The 18,904-nt window shown below is 36.4% G+C and overlaps 1 pseudogene; it reads right to left on the reverse strand.

The window, feature by feature from the left end:
* LOC113711285 (DNA gyrase subunit A, chloroplastic/mitochondrial-like) overlaps positions 1-18,904 on the reverse strand; it is a 77,426-nt pseudogene that overhangs the window by 12,188 nt on the left and 46,334 nt on the right.

Consider the following 18,904-nt stretch of genomic DNA (forward strand, 5'->3'; position numbering starts at 1 on the left):
GTGTGAATCCAACGGACTTATGGGAAGACATTCCTAGTCGTAACACATGTTACCGTATAAGTGTTCAACAACAGTCAACATTGGTCCGTTTGGAGGAAAGGCTTCAGCGACAAGATGATGAAATAGCCAGCTTGAAGAAAATGGTTTTAGTTCAACATGGAATGGGCTCTCCAATTGACAGCCCGAGACATCCTTCATCATCATCTAACAATGTGTCAAGCCAAACTCCATCGCGAGCCACACGACCTATTCGAGTAAGTATTTACAACTTTTAAACTTTCACATTTGTAAACTGGAATTTGGCATGAGTTTGATTCTTGTACTTGTTGGATCTTTACTAGGTAGGGAATATGGTTTCACTAAAAAGTTTGTTTGACCCAACAAAAATCGTGGCAAAGGGATATTTACGGAGTCTGAATCCATTGGATGAGGTCGGCAGACAAGTTCTTGGGCCAAATTGGTGTGAAATACAGATACAAGTTGCAATGAATCCACGTGAGCAATTGATTAGACCGTATGATTTGCAACAAACAATTCAAGAAGCACTTGGTGCACCAGTTGCTTGGCCTTGTCATTTGGTGAGATATGCACTTAAATACATTGCAGATTTTCTGGAATTTTAGTTCTAGCTATGATGATCTAATGATCGCCTTGGTCTTTGTGCACAGGTGGAAACAGCTGAAGAATGATGGGGACTTCATGGTTATGACTGAGGACTCTCAACAAAATGGAAAGTTTGGAAGCTACTTCTACTTCTTTCAACTTGTTAGGGATGAGAGTCTTTTAGTTTGTGCACAAGAAAGTCTTTCAAGTTATTGTAAATGACAATCTTTTGGTACTGGTTTGGGATTTTAGTACTTGCTTTTAGCACTTGTTTGCGATTTTAGTACTTGTTATCGACTTTTAATTCACTGAAATATATTTGAGTATTGACTTCTTCTTTTAAATTGCTATATGCATTCTGCTCTTTGGGATAATTTTACAAGTCCCTTGGGATTCTGGTTGATGGAATGTACAGCAGGGAGGACTAATTGCAGGTTGCTTCCATACAAAAAAAAAACAGGGAAAAAACTCCTGGCAATTAAAAGTGTCAGTATAGCTTAGCTTCGAAAACACTAATGACAAATGGCCATGTCGTCCAAAGCAGTGTAAATTCACATGGCTGCATGACCTTAAAGCCATATATTAAGACAACTGAAGATGCCTTCATAAATTGGATACCTACTGATCCGCTACTGATGTTCTAATGCTATACGAACACTTTCGATTATCACAAAAAATAGTTTTTGTTGGCAGATGGAATGCTATAGCAGCATGGTTTTCCTGACACATTTGAATGCTGCTAAAGATTTGAGACTATCCCCACATTGGAAGAGACAACACTCGCCCTAAGTGTGAGGATAGATAAAGTGTCAGGTTAGATTATTTAAACTGACACCTTTAAATGCCTCTAAAGGCCATTTTTGTTGTAGTGCAGGTTTTGAAAATTAAAGGTATCAGACTTCATTCGTTTGACATAACCCTTCTTACTAATTGCCTGAAATTGAAACATGAAACCATTGGTGTAACAATGCAACAAAGAACAATGTGTGCCAAAATGGACAGAAGAAAGCTAAACTACCAATTAGCATTTCGTCATTGGGGATAACAACTATATCTTCAACTTGGCTGCTCTCTGGGTCCTCTAATGTCGAACGTCTTGGGGTCGAACATCTTTATTTCAATCGCTCCTTCTTCTATCAGCTAAATTGCATGAAGAAAATAATAGTTTTTTAAAAGCATGAACTGTAAAATGAATGGCAGCGAAACGAGCACTAACATATTCAATGCACATTACTGCAGCAATGAGGCCAAAAGAAGGGGACAAAATCAATGTAAGATTGAAAGTAATATTGTTTTAGGAAAAAAAATTAATGTCAGAAAAGGTAAATTGGAGAGCATTTCAAGATATAATTAGATAATATCAGTCTCTTTGTCCAACAGCAGATAAACAAACTTCACCTCTATATTCACCAATTGATTCTTGGCTAAAGCTAGATTAGATGCAGATCAAAGTACTTTAATTGACTACCAAAGGCAATCCTGCAACATAAAACAAAACAAGATACAATTTCTTCTATACAACAATCTTACCTGAAGTATTTGTTTTTTGCTGGACAAAACCTCCAGCAATTTGGATATTTGAACTGTCAAAGATTTCCTATCATCAACAAATTTATTTCTCTGCATAATGGCAACACAAGTTTTCACTATCACAGGATGCTATGATGCTATGATGCATCAGTTACAGCTCGAGAGATGCTATGATGCAGTAGTTAAAAGAACATGTAAAAGTGAAAAGGACTATGCGACAGAATTATGATAAACCTCAAGGAGTGTTAGTCTTCTCAGGCTAATATCCAAAATAGCTTCAGCTTGTTTCTCTGACAAATTGAATTCTGGAAAAAGAGCAAAGTTATCAGGTGTATAAATTTTCATATATATACCTTGTTTTTATTTTTCAAGCCTCAGATGTAGAGAGTATACTTTCATTGATCTCATGAATATTATCTTGGTGATCTAAATCCTTGAATAAGAGCACTGTTAACACCAGTGCATGGCACTACAGAAATTACAAGATCCAAAAGAATTCAGCATGACCGAAAAATTAAAAAGTCGAAACCAAATCCTTACAAGATTGTCTCCCTAATCATTGATACAAAGATAAACAAGAGAATGGTGCAAAAATAGTTGTACAACCATTAAAGCACAGAAACAAGCAAGGAAGATCTACTTCCAGGAAAATATCTCCTCAAATGAGAAAGAAAACGCAGAAAACAGTTTCTTGTTGTCTTAGGAGATACATACAAGCCATGCACCACGTGTTTCCGACCAATGCAAGTTTTAGATAACACAACCTAGTAAATTTCTTTGTTTCCACTTGCACATTTTCATTTTCTAACTTGGTGATGGTTATAGTTTTCAGAGTTTCCTAAATTTTTCTTCTTGTTTCTTCCTGCACAAAACCACCTTGCTGTAAGGATTATTTTTACATGAAAAGAGTATAAAAGTGCACGTTAGTTTTTCAGCCTGCCCAGACCTATCCATTTTAGAAAGCATATTATTGCTGCCATTTCTATGTACATACATATAGATGTGTGTGAGTAAACTAGTGCTTGATGCAAACTGTCTGTGCAACTAATAAAAAGATAATAAAAATTCAATTTATTTTTGTGTTAAAGTATTAGTAGTTTAAAAGAGTTAAACTGTTTTGGTATTTTTAGGGAAACAGTAATTTTTTGTTAGAGATGTGTTAGTTAATGCAATAAGGTGGGTAGTTAAGATGATGTAATTCTCTTTAAAAATAAGGGTAGATTAGACAATACATTAAATGATACGATTTTTTTACATCAAACCCTTTCCTCCTGCTTTATATATGGTAGGATAAGAAAAAGATATGTGTGTGTGTCTATATATATATATACACACACATCACTTACATACAACTAGTTAGATAATTAAGGTGGTCTTTCTTACCACTTGCAAATCCTTCTTTACAAATCATCTTCATTTCTTGGTCAAGAGAACATAAGGGAAAAAATATCTTCAATCCATGCATATCCATCACTTACATATAACTAGTTAGAGAATTAAGGAGGTCTTTCTTACCACTTGCAAATCCTTCTTTACAAATCAACTTCATTTCTTAGTAAAGAGAACATAAGGAAAAGAATATCTTCAATCCATGCATATCGCTTACGCAAAACTAGTTCAGATCATAGAAGCTTATCAATAAGGTCTTTCTTCCTACTTGCAAATACTTTATTTGAAGGCATCTTAATTCCTAGTCCAAATAACATAGGGAAAAAATCTTCATTGCATCCAAATGCATCCAAGTGTGCAGCGAAACTCCTCTTGTTGATCTGAACAAAATCAGGGTAACTGCTTGCTGTCCTATTGTAGAAACAGAATCCAAAAGCTAAGTTGACATTGCATAGTACATCCTTGTTTACAACGTGGGAGAAAGTTGCTTTTACTTTGTGGGAATATTGCATTTATTCTTGATTATTAAACACTAGGTGGTGGATGTCAACATAAATTAGCCAGCACAATCAACTACAAATCTTTGACGATTTAAGAGTCAGAAACTTAAGAAAAGGACAACAAGAGTTCGATGATAAGAATATCACGACTTTTTCACCCCAACCAGACCAAATCAAGTTGCAATTTGAAAGCTTTTGCACCTTTAAGGAGGTACAGAGAATGCTCAATTAAGGTATTCAGTATTCAATAATGTTAAAGAAGCTAAGCAAATGTTGAAAGTTCCACCGTATTCTAAAATGGACTAAGGTCCATAATTTGAAAGAGATAAGAACAGGATGGAAACTCTTCAAAGTATTCCTGTAATACTGAAATCTGAATAGTGCCAACAGTCAGAGTCTTATAATACCTAAATGCCTATGACGGTGAAATTTACTCAACCTTAGTCACTTCTTTGACTACAGCACGTATTTTACACTCCAAACAACAAAATGATAGTCATATTAGAGTTCAAACACCAGAGACCTATAGAATAAGAACTGTTCACATAATTCAGACCCTAAGTAATGCAATTTGCATTATCAAGTGAAGTGGTATGCAAATCTAGAACAGACCAAACATATGATTATCATTTTGTGCCCTTGTATGGTTTCCTGCATGCATGCGAGAAGAAAATGGTACATAAACAGAGCGTCATCAAGAAGCAAATTACCTCAAATTACCTTTCATCAATTGAACTGTTGCCCCGAAATGACTTGAAGCCTACCTAATTATGTCAATCACTCTGTCCAAATTATCAAACCCCACAACGATACCCTAAGTTCATCACGCACCAAAAGGTGGAAAAAAAAACAATTAAAATGGGATATCAAGCACCATAACCACAAAACTTGGCAGCATAAAACAGGTGCAAAAGCACCAAGAAGCAAGCCATCAACAACCAGTCCATCTTTCCCTGGAGAGGGAATAATTCAAAGCCTCCATGTGGATCGAGACATTCAAGTCAAAGAAACTGAGTTGAATATCAAAATAACAACCTAAAATAACTCAAGCAAATTAAGAGTACAGGACAAATGATTGAAACTTGTAGTGAAAGACGCATACTCCAGACAAATGGCACTATTTAAAAAACGTGATATGCGCGTGAATCCAACTTCCCCAGAACTAAAGCATACCTCAACAATATGATTTCTATCTTGTGCATGTGAAAGATTAAATCTACCACGCCTTTCAATCAGAGCATCTGAAGTCTAAGAAAGCCTGTGAACCGACAAAGAAAATTATAATTTAACCAGAGAAGTTTTGAAGGTATACATGTATATCTAGTCCACTTATTGAAGGACATTCGAAATGCATGTCTAGGCAAATAAAGAGATGCAAAATGCAGGAATGCCCAAGGTAAGGAATAATGTCTGTTCAAGACTGAACGACCTGAAACTTGGAATTTAACAATCTATAGATCCTGTAGACTGAATTCATTTCACAAATGAGTAAAACTACACAATCAATTGGATTCTGCAAAAGAAGAATTGCTATTGACCAGAATAAGTACGAAACAGCATTCAAGGATATAAGAAAAGACTATCAGTTGTATAATTTAAATATGCAAACAGCCAAGCCACTCCCTGTAGAAGACAAAGAGTTCAAGGATAATAGGACAAGATATATAAAGACACGCAACAAATAAGCCGTAATAACAGATAAAAAAAAAACATTTAGTAATCCTATGTATCACAAAAAAATAAAGCCATAATAAGAATGAATAACCTGGAGCAATTCCTTCAATCCCATAACTTTAGGCTGGCCACTAAGAATACTGTGAGCGAAAAATCACGAGAAGAATGAATAAGAATTGATCAGATATTGTATTTGAATAGCACAAAGAAGAGGAATAACCTGTGGTTATGAAACTAAGACATGTTTTGATCCGCCACAAAATGAATCAATTGCAACACAACAAAAGCCTAATTTCTCTTTCATTTTTATGTGAAGGAGAAATCTAGCTATTGATTACTATGCATTATAAAGCATTGGAAGTGTTGTTTTACTTGTTGTTAAGGATAAAAACCACTACACTTGTCATTTGTACATGTGTGCGCACACATACATGTCGAGAAAGAGACAAAGGTCGAAAAACGAACTCTGCAAAGGGATGGTTGTCATTACTAGCAAAGAACCAATAACAAAATGGAACCAACCTGTTACTGGTAAAGACCCAATAACATGACGGAACCAACCTGTACACTAGAACAGAAATTAAACTTAAATTAATATTTCAATGTAGTCATGCTAATTTTTTGGCTTACCGTGTTCCTGTCTTTCAAAATAGATTAGCCAACAAGACCTTTTCATAGTAAGCAGTCTATTGAATAAGCCCTTCATAAGTTAGCTAGTATTACACAAACTGCAAAAATTATCACAGAAAACGACTAATCATCTGGAAACGACTCACCCCACCATGTTACAGTTGAAACTGGATTGAAGAGCGGTCATCCGATAAAGATTGTTCAGTACAATAGATGGTGCGGAACCCCTCTTAAGCTGGAGAAAAGAAATGAGCAAAGTTTCTTAATCTCAATTTTGCATAAGGTTCATAGTCATTAGATCAAACAAAAAATGCATGGCTCCAACAAATCAAAGCTAAAGACATTAATGATAAACTGATTAATACCTCAATAACAATCTGCATTCCAGAACGATCACTCTCATCACGGATATCACTGATACCTTCTAATTTCTGAAACAAGAAAACATGAGAAAAGAGGATAAAGCCTGATTCTGTCCCCAGTTCCAACAGAGACAAATAAATCAAGAGCACAAGAGTCCCAGCCATCTGCTCTTAGCTCATGTTGGGAACCTTCTCTATGCTTCTTGAATGTAAGGGTGACATCTAACATAAACCATTACAAAAGCAAGATTACAGCAATAGATACCCAAAGTCAAACCAAGGCTTTACAAGAACCACTTCTAGTATTGATAAGCAATCATGCTATATAAAGACATAGTCACTCCAAAAATTCCTGGAAAGAAGAAATTTTATTTATCAAGACATACTTCACAATTATTCTGTGTTTTCAAACTCGGACCGGTTGAACCGGGAACCGGCCAAGTGTCCGGTCCGAGTTGGTCATTAGAACCGGGAGATTTAAAACCCGGTCAACTCCGGTCAAAAATCAGGTTTGACCGGTCCAGAACCGGAAAAACCGGTCCAACAGGAGATTTTGTAAAAAAAGTTTAACCTTTTTTAATATTATGTTTTGACCCCCTAAATTGTGAAAACTTATTAATATACCTCAAATATTTCATACTTTATAAATATTGTCCTAAAATTTGATGTTATTTTTCAATTAAATCCATAATTTTAATTCTAAACTTGTTAATGTTTATTAAATAATATAAATTGTTATTTGATTGTTCTAATTTCTTTGTATTTTCTTGTTAAATATATTTGAAACATCAAATATATATAAATATACCTTTATTAATATCAATATGTTATTGGATATTTTATATACAATAATTTAATTTTTAAATAATTTTTATTTATGACGTCATCCGGTTCGACCCCTATCGACCCTCGGTCGAACCCATTGACCCCTGACCACTGACCTCGGCCGAGTCGATATCCGGTCCGATTCTGAAAACATAGTCTAAGGCGAACCAAAGGGTTCGGCGGACCACCTGCCCAACTCTCGCCGGGACTCAGTCGAACCTCAATCAAATCCGAAGTAAAACCACAAGATCAAACGAAATAACAATCCAAAACTTAAAGCGAAACTTATATACATAACTGCCTTAAAAGGGAGTACAAACACCGAATATACAAAGGTTCTCAATTCGTCATACATTCAGCCCGTGCCAAGTACTAGGGCGAGAACCATTTCAAACCAAAAAAATAGACTAGGCTAACCTACACTGGGCTCTCGTCCTTGCTTGCATTCCCCTGTTAAGGAAAACAAAACTAAAGGGGTGAGCTAAAAGTTCAGTGAGGTTCCGAACACATAGGCAAACAACAAATCCAATGCATTCACTACATATCACCAATAATTCAAGATACATGTACAATATAAAGCGATAAACACATTCATTAAAAGGATACGGGCTCATAGGGAGCCATTCATTCGTTCGTTCATTCGTTCTCCTGTCATTTCCCCTTATTCCTCCAATCATTTGAAAATGTATTTTTGTAAGTAAAACCCTCATTCGTTCATTCATTTCGTTCACCCCCTTCTTGGACGTTGGTCAGGCTCCACCAGAATTCAAGGTAATACTCGAGTATGCCAAATTCACCCAGGGTCACCATATCGCCCGACCGAGTCCACTTCTGGCTCGAATCGATCGGTAACGAAGGGCATGACTCAGTTCAGCCAAAAGGCTTACATACATGCGCATATAATCGTTCAATCATTGAAAATTTCACAATCACTTAGGTCGAGTGCGATAAAGTACACACTCGCCTAGAAAACTCATTTTGGCAATCGTTAAGAGCAATTAACACATTACCAAACAATAATAACAAGCCATGAAGTCAAGAAAAATATAGCAACAAGGAACACTCACCTATTTAAGCAAAATAACGTCCAAAGTTTCCTTCCGGATACACCCTCAATCACCAAGGTATCCTAATATAATCAAAAGAACACATTATGCTTCAACCATCAAAGATGTAAGTGAGTCAAAGAAAAGTCGAATACGTACTAGTATAAAGTATACATATGGTTTTGGTAGTGAAAAAAGTACATTGAAACCAAAGGACATAAGTAAAATATTTGTAAATTTAGACTCACTTGTAAAACTTCAAAATCACGATGTGAGTCGAAGTGGAAAAGAAAATGTAAATACCCTAGATGGTTCGCGTGGTATTCGCTCTCAAGCCTTACTCAAGTCGCAAGTATATCGACCTAGTTCTCAAGCGTAAATTTGGGCAGCACGTCCTTTGTATTTACCTATTTTCCAGCCATTTATATCTTCATTCTTTTCCTCAATCAAACCCAAAGTCATATACAAAATCATCTCATTTCAATAGCCATTCCATAGGTTCTAAGTCATACAAGTACAAAATCAAACTAGGAAAATGTCTGGAAATGAAATTTAAGTTATAAAACAAAAGACAGATTTGCCGTCACTTAGCGTAACGGGCACAACCAAAGATACGCTTATTGGATTGAGATGAAATTTATACCGTTTCGAAGCTAAAACAAAGGCCTACAACTTTGATGAAGACCACTCAGTTCAGTTTGTAGTGTATCTAGGTCAAAATTCCAAATAATAGAACCAGCATCTCACATTCGGGCTTGTTGACCGCCTTATGCGTAAACGACCATAACTCAGGCTACCGAAGTCCAAACGAGGTGATTCTAGGGGTGTTGGAAAGCTACGACATAGAACTACAACTTTAATGTTTTGGCTAAATGCTAGTTCAGTATGTATCAAGGTGAAAAGATACGATCAGATTGGTGAAATGTCAAAACTGTCCAACCTATGGTAGTCAGGGGTATTTTGGTCTTTTCACAGGCTACGTTGCTCCGATTGAGCTGAAATTTTGTAGGGAATTATAAAACATCATTCCCTACAACTTTCATGTTTTGTAATAAGACCAATTCTACCTCTAACTAGGTCAAACAGATTCAGGCAGAACAGGATTAATCACAACCCTCAACTGTAATTTTCTGCACTAACCAGAAATTTTCCGCAGCCGATCGTATCCAACATATATTAGCTTCATTTTACACCATAATAAACCCTCAATCCATAACTAAACCATGATTATTATATAAAACAGAAAAATAGCAATAATAAATCAAAATCCATCAAAACTTCACCTCCAACCATAAACACACCATAATCACACCACACGTCATCATATCTAGCCACTAAAGCCACTAATTTAACATTATCAAAGCTAAAGTGAAATGTTCTTAACAACTCACCTTGTAACCTCAAGAAAAGAAGCACCTTAGCAGCTCCTCTTTCCAAACCACTCTACCACCTTCCACAATCCTACCTAGCTAAGGAGTTTTATGGAGTGATTTCAAGTTTGGATGGTTGAATCACAAGATTTGTGCAAGAAATGGATGAAGTAGTTGAAGCCTTCTATTTCCTTTCCTCTCTAAGAAGTTCGGCCAAAGCAAGGCAAAATGAAGATGATTTTTGGTCCAAATTGGTATTTAGTAAAGTTAGGAAATAGTAGTCAAAGTCCAAGTTCCAACCATGTGAAGACACCTAGCATCCCTTTTGTTTAAACTTATCCTTTTGTCTCTCCAAGATTAATCCATCTAAGTAACCTCTAATTACCTCTTAACACCTAGTAAAATAATAACACTTAGCACAAAACTCACTTAGTCACCAAAATTATATCGCACTAGCGGGTCCCACGTCTATAACGCACTTCAAACTAACGTACACTAACTCATAATTTTAAAACTGTACTTACTTATAAAATACATAGAAAATTTAATATTTTAAAGGACAGTATAAACTATAGACAAGGAAATAAAATATTGCTTTGAAAATGTGAAAATTTTCGGGTTCTCACAGTGGGTTCCAAGTTCCAACATGTAAGACTAAAACTATTTTGAGCGGACCAGTTTAAAGGTTAAGTTCCATGACATGCAAGAAACAGCTTTCCTTAATCGTAGAATTTGAGCCAAGAAAGAGCTGTAACATAGAAATATGGCAAGTCTTTAATATCCATATGGTAGAGGCAGTCCCTGTATTTATTTGAGGCTTTACCGTTCGAGAAAGGACTAGCAAGAGAACCCTAAAGGTGATACATCTCATATTAGAGTAAGTGAGGAACCGCCGTAGTGATCACAAATCATCTCACTGGACATACCCTCACAAATTACAAGTAAATTGGACTGTACAATTTCCCTCACTTGCCAATTAGATCATTGCACATACAAACTATTCCCTGGACATTGTTCAGTGATAGTAAGCATGAAATTATCTAAACCTTGTAGACCAGACAAAGAAAGTAAAGGTATTTCCAGATTGAAAACTTAAATAATATGTCCATATTTAAGAGTGGAAATAAATGGGAAAAGGAATAATCAAGATGAAAGAGAAAGTATATGGTATGCTGTCAGACCATTGATCTTGATTGAAATTAAGGTACCATCAGAAAATCATAAAAAAGAGAAGATGATGGGCAAAAAGAATGGAATATATGTGAGGACCCGTAATTTTTCTTAATTTCTAGGTTTTATTTTCTTTGAATTGCACGTTTTACCACATTTTCTTTATTCGAAAAATTTTAAAACATAATTTTTATTAGTAAATATAGTTTTTAAATGATTTTTCTAGTATCGGTTAGTTTTGGAGAAATTAAGAACGTATATCAGACGTGGGACCCGCTAGTGCGAAAAGTTCGATAAAATTTGGCCAGTTAGGTTAAGTTTTGGATACTGGGTTTAATTTACCGGGTGTTAAGAGATAACTAAAGGTTGCTAAATGGATTAATGGTGGAGAGACAAAAGGATAATTATAAGCCAAAAGAATTGCTAGGTGTCGCGTTTTCATTGGACCTTGGACTTTGACCATCTTACTACCTTTACTAAATAACCAAAAATTGACCAAAAATTCATCAAAAATCTCATCTTCTTGGCCGGCCACTCTTGGAGAAAAAAAAGAAAGAAAACTCTTCAACTTTTGCTTCCTTTTCTTGCCAAATCTTGAAATCCAACCATTAATCTCCCAAATTTCTCCATAAAACCTACTTGCTAAGAAGGATAGAAGTGCTTGGTGGAGTTGTTTGGAAAGGAAAGACCCTAAGCTATCTTGTCTCTAGTGTTTACAAGGTGAGTAGTGAAGGAACCCCTCTCCTCTATCTAATGATGTTTAATTAATGACTTGTGGTAGCCTAAGGGATGAGATTAGGTGCTATTTCATGATTTTGGTTGAGATTGATGACATTTTCTATTTAATCATGATTTTTCTGATTTAATATGATTCATATGTTGTGGCCATGGATGATGATTGGAAATGATCTGGAATGAAACCTTAATGTGTCAATTGTAGTTATTTGCGGAAAATTTCTGCATTGAATGGAAATTTCGGAAGTTAGGGTTTCGATTACCCCCTTTCTGCCCGGTACTGTTCCTCATAGTTAGAGGCCGAATTAGTCTTGAGTTAAAACATAAAAGTTGTATAAAATAATTTTTTATAGTAGCCTACAAAATTTCAGCTCAATCGGAGCAACGTAGCCTGTGAAAAGACCGAATTACCCCTGCTGCCCTGTAGTTACCCGAAACTGAGAATCAGCTTCTGTAATTGGTTCTTTTGACCAGGAATACTACCGAATTGGTTGTTGATGTCTTCTTAAGCATTATAGCCGTGTATCTTAGCTTTCAAATGGCTTTGGAATCACTTGAATTGGAGTTGTATATGCTGAGATATGACTGAATGAATCAAGACTGCCACAGTGAACTTTGAACTGGAAAAATCTGAGGTTGTTTTGGTAACTTTGACCTAGTTAGGACGAGAACTGGACTAAGTAGTCTTCATCAAATTTATAGCCCTCTGTCTTAGCTTCGAAACGGTATAGCTTTCACTTCAATCTGATAAGCGTAGTTTCGGTTAGATCCGATACGCTAAGTAACGGCGAATCTGTCTTTTGTTTCGTAACTTAGATTTCATTTCCGGAAATGTTTCTAACTTGATTTTTGTATTTATATGACTTTAAGCCTAGTGAACGGCTTTTGGAAATGATATTATTTTGTATGAGATGTTGGGACTGATTTGAGGAAAATAATGAAGCCATTAATGGCTGGAAAATAGGTAAACACAAGGGATATGCTGCCCGAAATTTTACTTGAAGGCTAGTTGGATTTACTTGTGACTTGAGCGAAGGGTTTTAGGGTTGTTCATGTCTTTGATACCAACCGCTACCTTTTACTCCAAAATCACATTGTTATTTTTGTGCACTGGTAGCTAATTTGATCAGGCACACGACTTATAATTGAGTCTTATTTATGCATTTCGTGTACTGGATTCGTGAAAGTGGGAACCATAATTGTTTCACCTTGGTTATTTTAGGGTTTCTTGGTGATTAAAGCTCTATTTTGGGCAAAAACTTTTGAAGTATCTGTACTGAAACCGGTGAGTGTACCACTCCCCTTATTTGTTTTGTTACTTAACTTGATTTCTGCACTTGTAATCTGTGATCTGAATGACTGTAATGTCTGTTTATTCTGTTTGAGATGAGGGTGTACTTTATCACACTCGCTCTCTTGTTTGTCCATATGCCTATTTACTGTGTATAATCTGTTAACTGTATCTGAATCTGTTCGGACGTCGTTTGGAGGCTGGTATCCAACGACCTTTCTGTGACCTCTGAGTTCAATAACTGTGGCTAGTGACTCAAGTCGGGCCGGCAAGGGCCTGATCGATTAGATAACGAACCACAGTAGTCTGTTCTGGAAATTTTTGGGTATTGAAACTCTTGATTCCGGTATACTCGAGTATTACCATTTCTGTACTGTATGGAGTTCGGGCCCGGTAGGGGTATGTTTGGTGGACGAAAATTGGTGTAAAGTGGGGCCTACGGATATGTTGGTTCTATTTACGTTGACGGAGAGTCAACGGGTTCGGATCAAGTACTGTAAATGAAAATCTAGCTCCTGAAAGCCACCTGTATCCTTTCCCTTTGAACCACGGTGTTTAAATGCTTTCCTCTATATCTGGTATATGTATCTGATTGATTCAACGTGAAAGACCATGATTTTACCCCTATATGTTTGGTACCTCATTGAGCGTAAACTCACCCATTTCTGTTACCTTTGTTTTTCTTACAGGGAACCACTTTTGGAAACTGTGATTTTGAAGCATGAGTTGAGCTAGTTTAGATTTTGTATAGCTCCTCAATGGTTGGAAACCCTAATTGTACTTGTTCTTTTGAAAACGAAACCCTAATTGTATTTTGTGTAGTATGAATATCTCGGATTGCACTGCATCTGAATTTGTTCAAGACTCCAATGTAAATATTTGTAGTTTCCACTTGTTCATTTTCTTTGGATCTTATCGCACGTACTGTGTTGGATTTGTGTGAATCGACTCCGTAGTCCTGGCGAGAGTTGGGCAGGCGGTCCGCCGAACCCTTTGGTTCGCCTTAGGGTGAGGTGGGGCTGTCACAATATAAGCATCAAAATACATTTACTCCAAGGGAAGGACCAGAACAATTAAGGGAAGAATGATGATTGTTCCAAAAAAATGCAGATTTTAAAGATAAACAGATTGCTTTTGAGGAAAACAAGGATGATACCTTATTTTCTACAAGATGGGCAATGTTCTCAACCAAAGAAGCTTTACTGGTCTGATACGGGATCTGTTTCATTAACCAAAGCAAGGAAAAAAAATAACACACAATAAGTATACTGTTATTATAATTCAAAAAGTGCATAGATATTATTAAGGATAAGAAAAAAAACCTCTTTTATAATAATTGTTGTTTTCTTGGTTTTGAAATCAAGAGTTTCAACATCAGCCTTTCCTCTTACAATTACACGTCCCCTACCCGTTCGATATGCTTCTAAAATTCTTGAAAACATACATTCATTTTAGAATATTAAAAAAGTTAATGTTTGCATAGTACACATAGATAAGCTAGAACACGCGTGAGACAGCAATGAAATAAGAAAAGAAGACCCTACCCGATGTTACCCGTTATTGTTCCTCCTGTTGGGAAGTCTGGTCCAGGCATGTACTCGAGCAGTTCTTGTAGCTGTTACAGAGTGGAGAGGACGACCATAATGAGATCAAATAGATGTAGCAATAGCAATTATCAACTTTCTTCCAACCATATCTCAAGTTTGAGACCAACAACTGTAAGAGATAAAAGCTTGAATTCAACAATATAATCAGCAAATATGTGATCAAAATCCTATAACTCACGTCTTACCATCTGTTCATGTTTAAGCATCCAAATTTTAAACTCATTTACCAGAAAATTTTTCTGCTCACATCAAATAAATTATACTCTTCGTACTCAAATCCTGTTCCCTCCATGTAAACAAATATTCCCACACGTCTAATAGTGTCGTGTTTAGGATTACCATAGTATGCAGGCTGTTGACTTTTGTGGCAGTAATTCAAGCCCACAATTGTTGATAAATTTTGGCAAAATTTAATCCCACATCGGTGGCTTATCTTTGAAGAGAGGTACTTGTTAGCTATAAATAATCACTCCCTCTCCTCAATTCAATTGTACCAAAAACAAAAGAATTACACCGAAAAGGATTTTGTAATTCTTTTGAAATTCTTTCTTCTCCTAAATTATAAGAGCAGGCTGCTTGAGTGGTGGTCAGAGATTAGGCAAAATTTGCCGAACTCCATTATCAATTTTTCGGGTGCTTTTTTTCTTATCTCTTTTATTTATTCCGCACTTATTTAGTAGTTTCTTTTCTATTGTAGTATAGTATTCAATATATTTGTCTACATTTGTCGGATTTATTTGTAGTATTTTATACGATTCATTTGGATGTATTTTCTTATTCGTGTGTACGTATTATTTATATATACACGGATCTAGTTGTGATAATACACCGTGCATGTAAATTCTGTCTAGAAGACTGGGTTTTAAGTGGGACCGCTTGTGACCCCTTCAACCTTTCCTGGAAATTTACTTGAAATGGTAGTTCTGTCTAAGAAGATTGTTTCGACGATTTTTCCTGAGAATTACTGAATCGATTTAATCATTAGTTGTATTTTTTGAGTGGAAAATTACCCAATTTTCCCAACAAGTGGTATCAGAGCCGAAGGTTCGTTCTTTGTAGTTTGTTATATTGAATACTATCATTTGAGTCTGTAATGGCATCTGACAATTTCACGTCAAGAATTATATTTGGGGCATCGGCTTCCTCGTCTATATGGTCGAAGACTTCAATATCAATTTCGAAGCTGGCGGTAGAAATATTTGACGGTACTGGCTATTTCGGCATGTAGCAAGGCAAAGTCATAGACTCATTTTTCCAACAGGGTCTTGACATTGCCATTGAAGAAAAGAAACCAGATGATATAGAAGAGAAGGAGTGGAGTACCATAAATCGGTTGGCATGCGAAACTATTCGATCGTATTTGTCCAGAGAGCAAAAATATGCTTTCAAGAACGAGACTTCTGGATGAAAATTATGGATGGCATTGGAGGAGAAATTTCTGAAGAAAAGTGGTCAGAATAAACTCCTAATGAAGAAAAGATTGTTCCGATTCGATTACCAACCAGGTACTACTATGAATGAACACATCACTATATTTAATCAGTTAGTAGCAGACCTGTTAAATTTAGATTTGAAATTTAAAAATGAAGATTTACTTTAATGCTGTTGTCATCCCTTCCTGATGAATTTGAACATTTGAAAACTACGTTACTTCATGGGAAGGACAATGTGTCTTTAGATGCTGTATGTTATGCGTTGTATAGTCATGAATTGAAAAAGCAGAATAAAATGAAAAAGAAAGTAGCTACAGTAGATAAAGCGTTAGTGGCAAGAGGTCGTTAACAAAGTCAGTCAAAGGGGAGAAGAGGAAGGTCCAAATCGAAAAGATGAGTGTTCTTTCTATCGTGAGAAAGGGCACTGGAAGAAAAACTATCCAAAGTTAAAGAAGAAAGGGAAAACTCTACAAGACGTAAATGTTGCAGAATGCAAAAGTGATGCGGAATCAGATTTCTCTTTGGCTGTATCACCTTTAACATCCCATCCAGATGAGTAAATTTTAGATTTAACTTGTACCTACCATATGTCTCCCATGCGAGAGTGGTTTTTTGAATTTGAAGAACTTGATGATGGAGTTGTGTACATGGGAAATGATAATCCATGTAAAACAGGTGGGATAGGTTCAATCAAGTTACGTAATCATAATGGATCCACTAGAATCTTGAAGGATGTTCGGTACGTGCCGAATTTGAAGAGGAATCTCATCTCCTTGAGACTCTTGGAGTCAAAAGACCTGGAAGTGAAGATGCGAGATGAAATTCTTAAAGTAATTTCGGGAGCACTTGTGATGTTGAAAGGTGTGAGAAAGAATAATCTGTATTACTACCAAGGTAGTACGGTTGTTGGGACAGCAGCAGCAGCAACATCTTCCAGTAGCAAGAAGGATGCGGAGGCAACAAAGTTATAGCACATGCGATTGGGACATGCTGGTGAAAAATTCTTGTAAAATCTTACTAAACAAAGATTATTGAAAGGTACGAAAGTTTACAAATTAAAATTTAGTGAGCATTATGTTCTGGAAAAACAAAGAAGAGTGAAATTTGGCACTGGTATCCATAATATCAAGGGTATTTTGGATTATGTACATTCAGATATGTGGGGACCTGCCAAGACTCCATCCCTTGGTGGCAGGTACTATTTTGTCACTTTTATTGATGATTTTTTCAGAAGAATTTGGATGTTTACTATGAAGAACAAGGATGAAGTGCTAGGAATTTTCCTTAAATGGAAAGGTCAGGTTGAAAACCAGACGGGAAGAAAGATCAAGGTTCTCCAAACAGACAACGGTGGAGAATACAAGAGTGATCCCTTCCAAAAGATATGCCAAGAGTGTAGCATAGTTCGACACTTCACAGTTAGAAGAACACCGTAGCGGAATGGGGTGTCAGAGTATATGAACAAGACACTAGTGGAGAAAGTACGATGCATGCTGTCTAATGCTGGATTACACAGAAAGTTTTGGGCTGAGACTGTGACATACGCTCAACATCTTGTCAATCGCTTGTCATCATCTATAATAGGTGGCAAGACTCCATTAGAGGTATGGTCTGCAAAACCTGCAACAGATTATGATTCTTTGTGTATTTTTTGTTCTACTACATATTATCATGTAAATGAATCAAAGTTGGATCCATGAGCAAAGAAGTCTCTCTTTATGGGATTTAATGCTGAAATTAAGGGATACCGGTTGTGGTGTCTAGAAACAAAGAAAACCATTATCAGTAGGGATGTTACCTTTGATGAATCTGCCATATTGAATAAGGTAACACAAGATAGAACCAGTGATACTCCGCAACAAGTGTAGTGTACGCCGAAACAGGTGGAGTTTGAGCAAATAATAATGAGTCCAGCAAATAGAACCATCAGTGACTCTCTCATGGCAGAAGAGGAGTCAAATGAGGAAGAGGTTTCAACCCAAGAACTTTAACAGCAGCAAGAGTCAATTACCGTCAATAGGCCAAGATGAGAAATTCAAAAACCTACTCGTTTTGTTGACATGGTGGTCTATGCACTTCCAGTTGTTGATGAAGTTCCATCCACTTTTTCTGAAACAATTCGAAGTACAGAAAATGATAGATGGAAAGATGCTATGGAAGAAGAGATGCAATCTCTTCAGAAGAACAAGACGTGAAAGTTGACACAACTACCAAAGGGCAAGAAGACAATTGGATGCAAATGGAAATTTGTAAAGAAAGAAGGATTTTCTGACAAGAATGATGTTCGTTATAAGGCAAGATTGGTGGCTAAAGACTACGCTCAGAAGGAGGGAGTTGATTATAATGAGGTATTTTCTCCAGTTATTAAACATTCCTCTATTAGAATTTTATTGGCCTTGGTAGCGCAGTTGAATTTGGAGCTAGCTCAATTTGATGTGAAGACCGTGTTCCTTCACGGTGACTTGAAGGAGGAAATCTATATGTTTCAGCCAGATGGATTTAAAGTTGCTGGTAAAGATAATTGGGTTTGTATGCTGAGCGAATCGTTGTATGGATTGAAACAATCATCGAGGCAATGGTACAAATGATTTGACCAGTTCATGATGGGTCAGAAGTACACGAGAAGCAAATACGATCACTGTATGTATTTACGCAAGCTACGAGATGATTCCTACATCTACTTACTCTTGTACGTTGATGATATGCTGATAGCGTCAAAGAGCCAAGTTGAAATTGACA

The sequence above is a fragment of the Coffea arabica genome, chromosome 10e (genome assembly GCF_036785885.1).
Source record: "Coffea arabica cultivar ET-39 chromosome 10e, Coffea Arabica ET-39 HiFi, whole genome shotgun sequence".
NCBI lineage: Eukaryota > Viridiplantae > Streptophyta > Magnoliopsida > Gentianales > Rubiaceae > Coffea > Coffea arabica.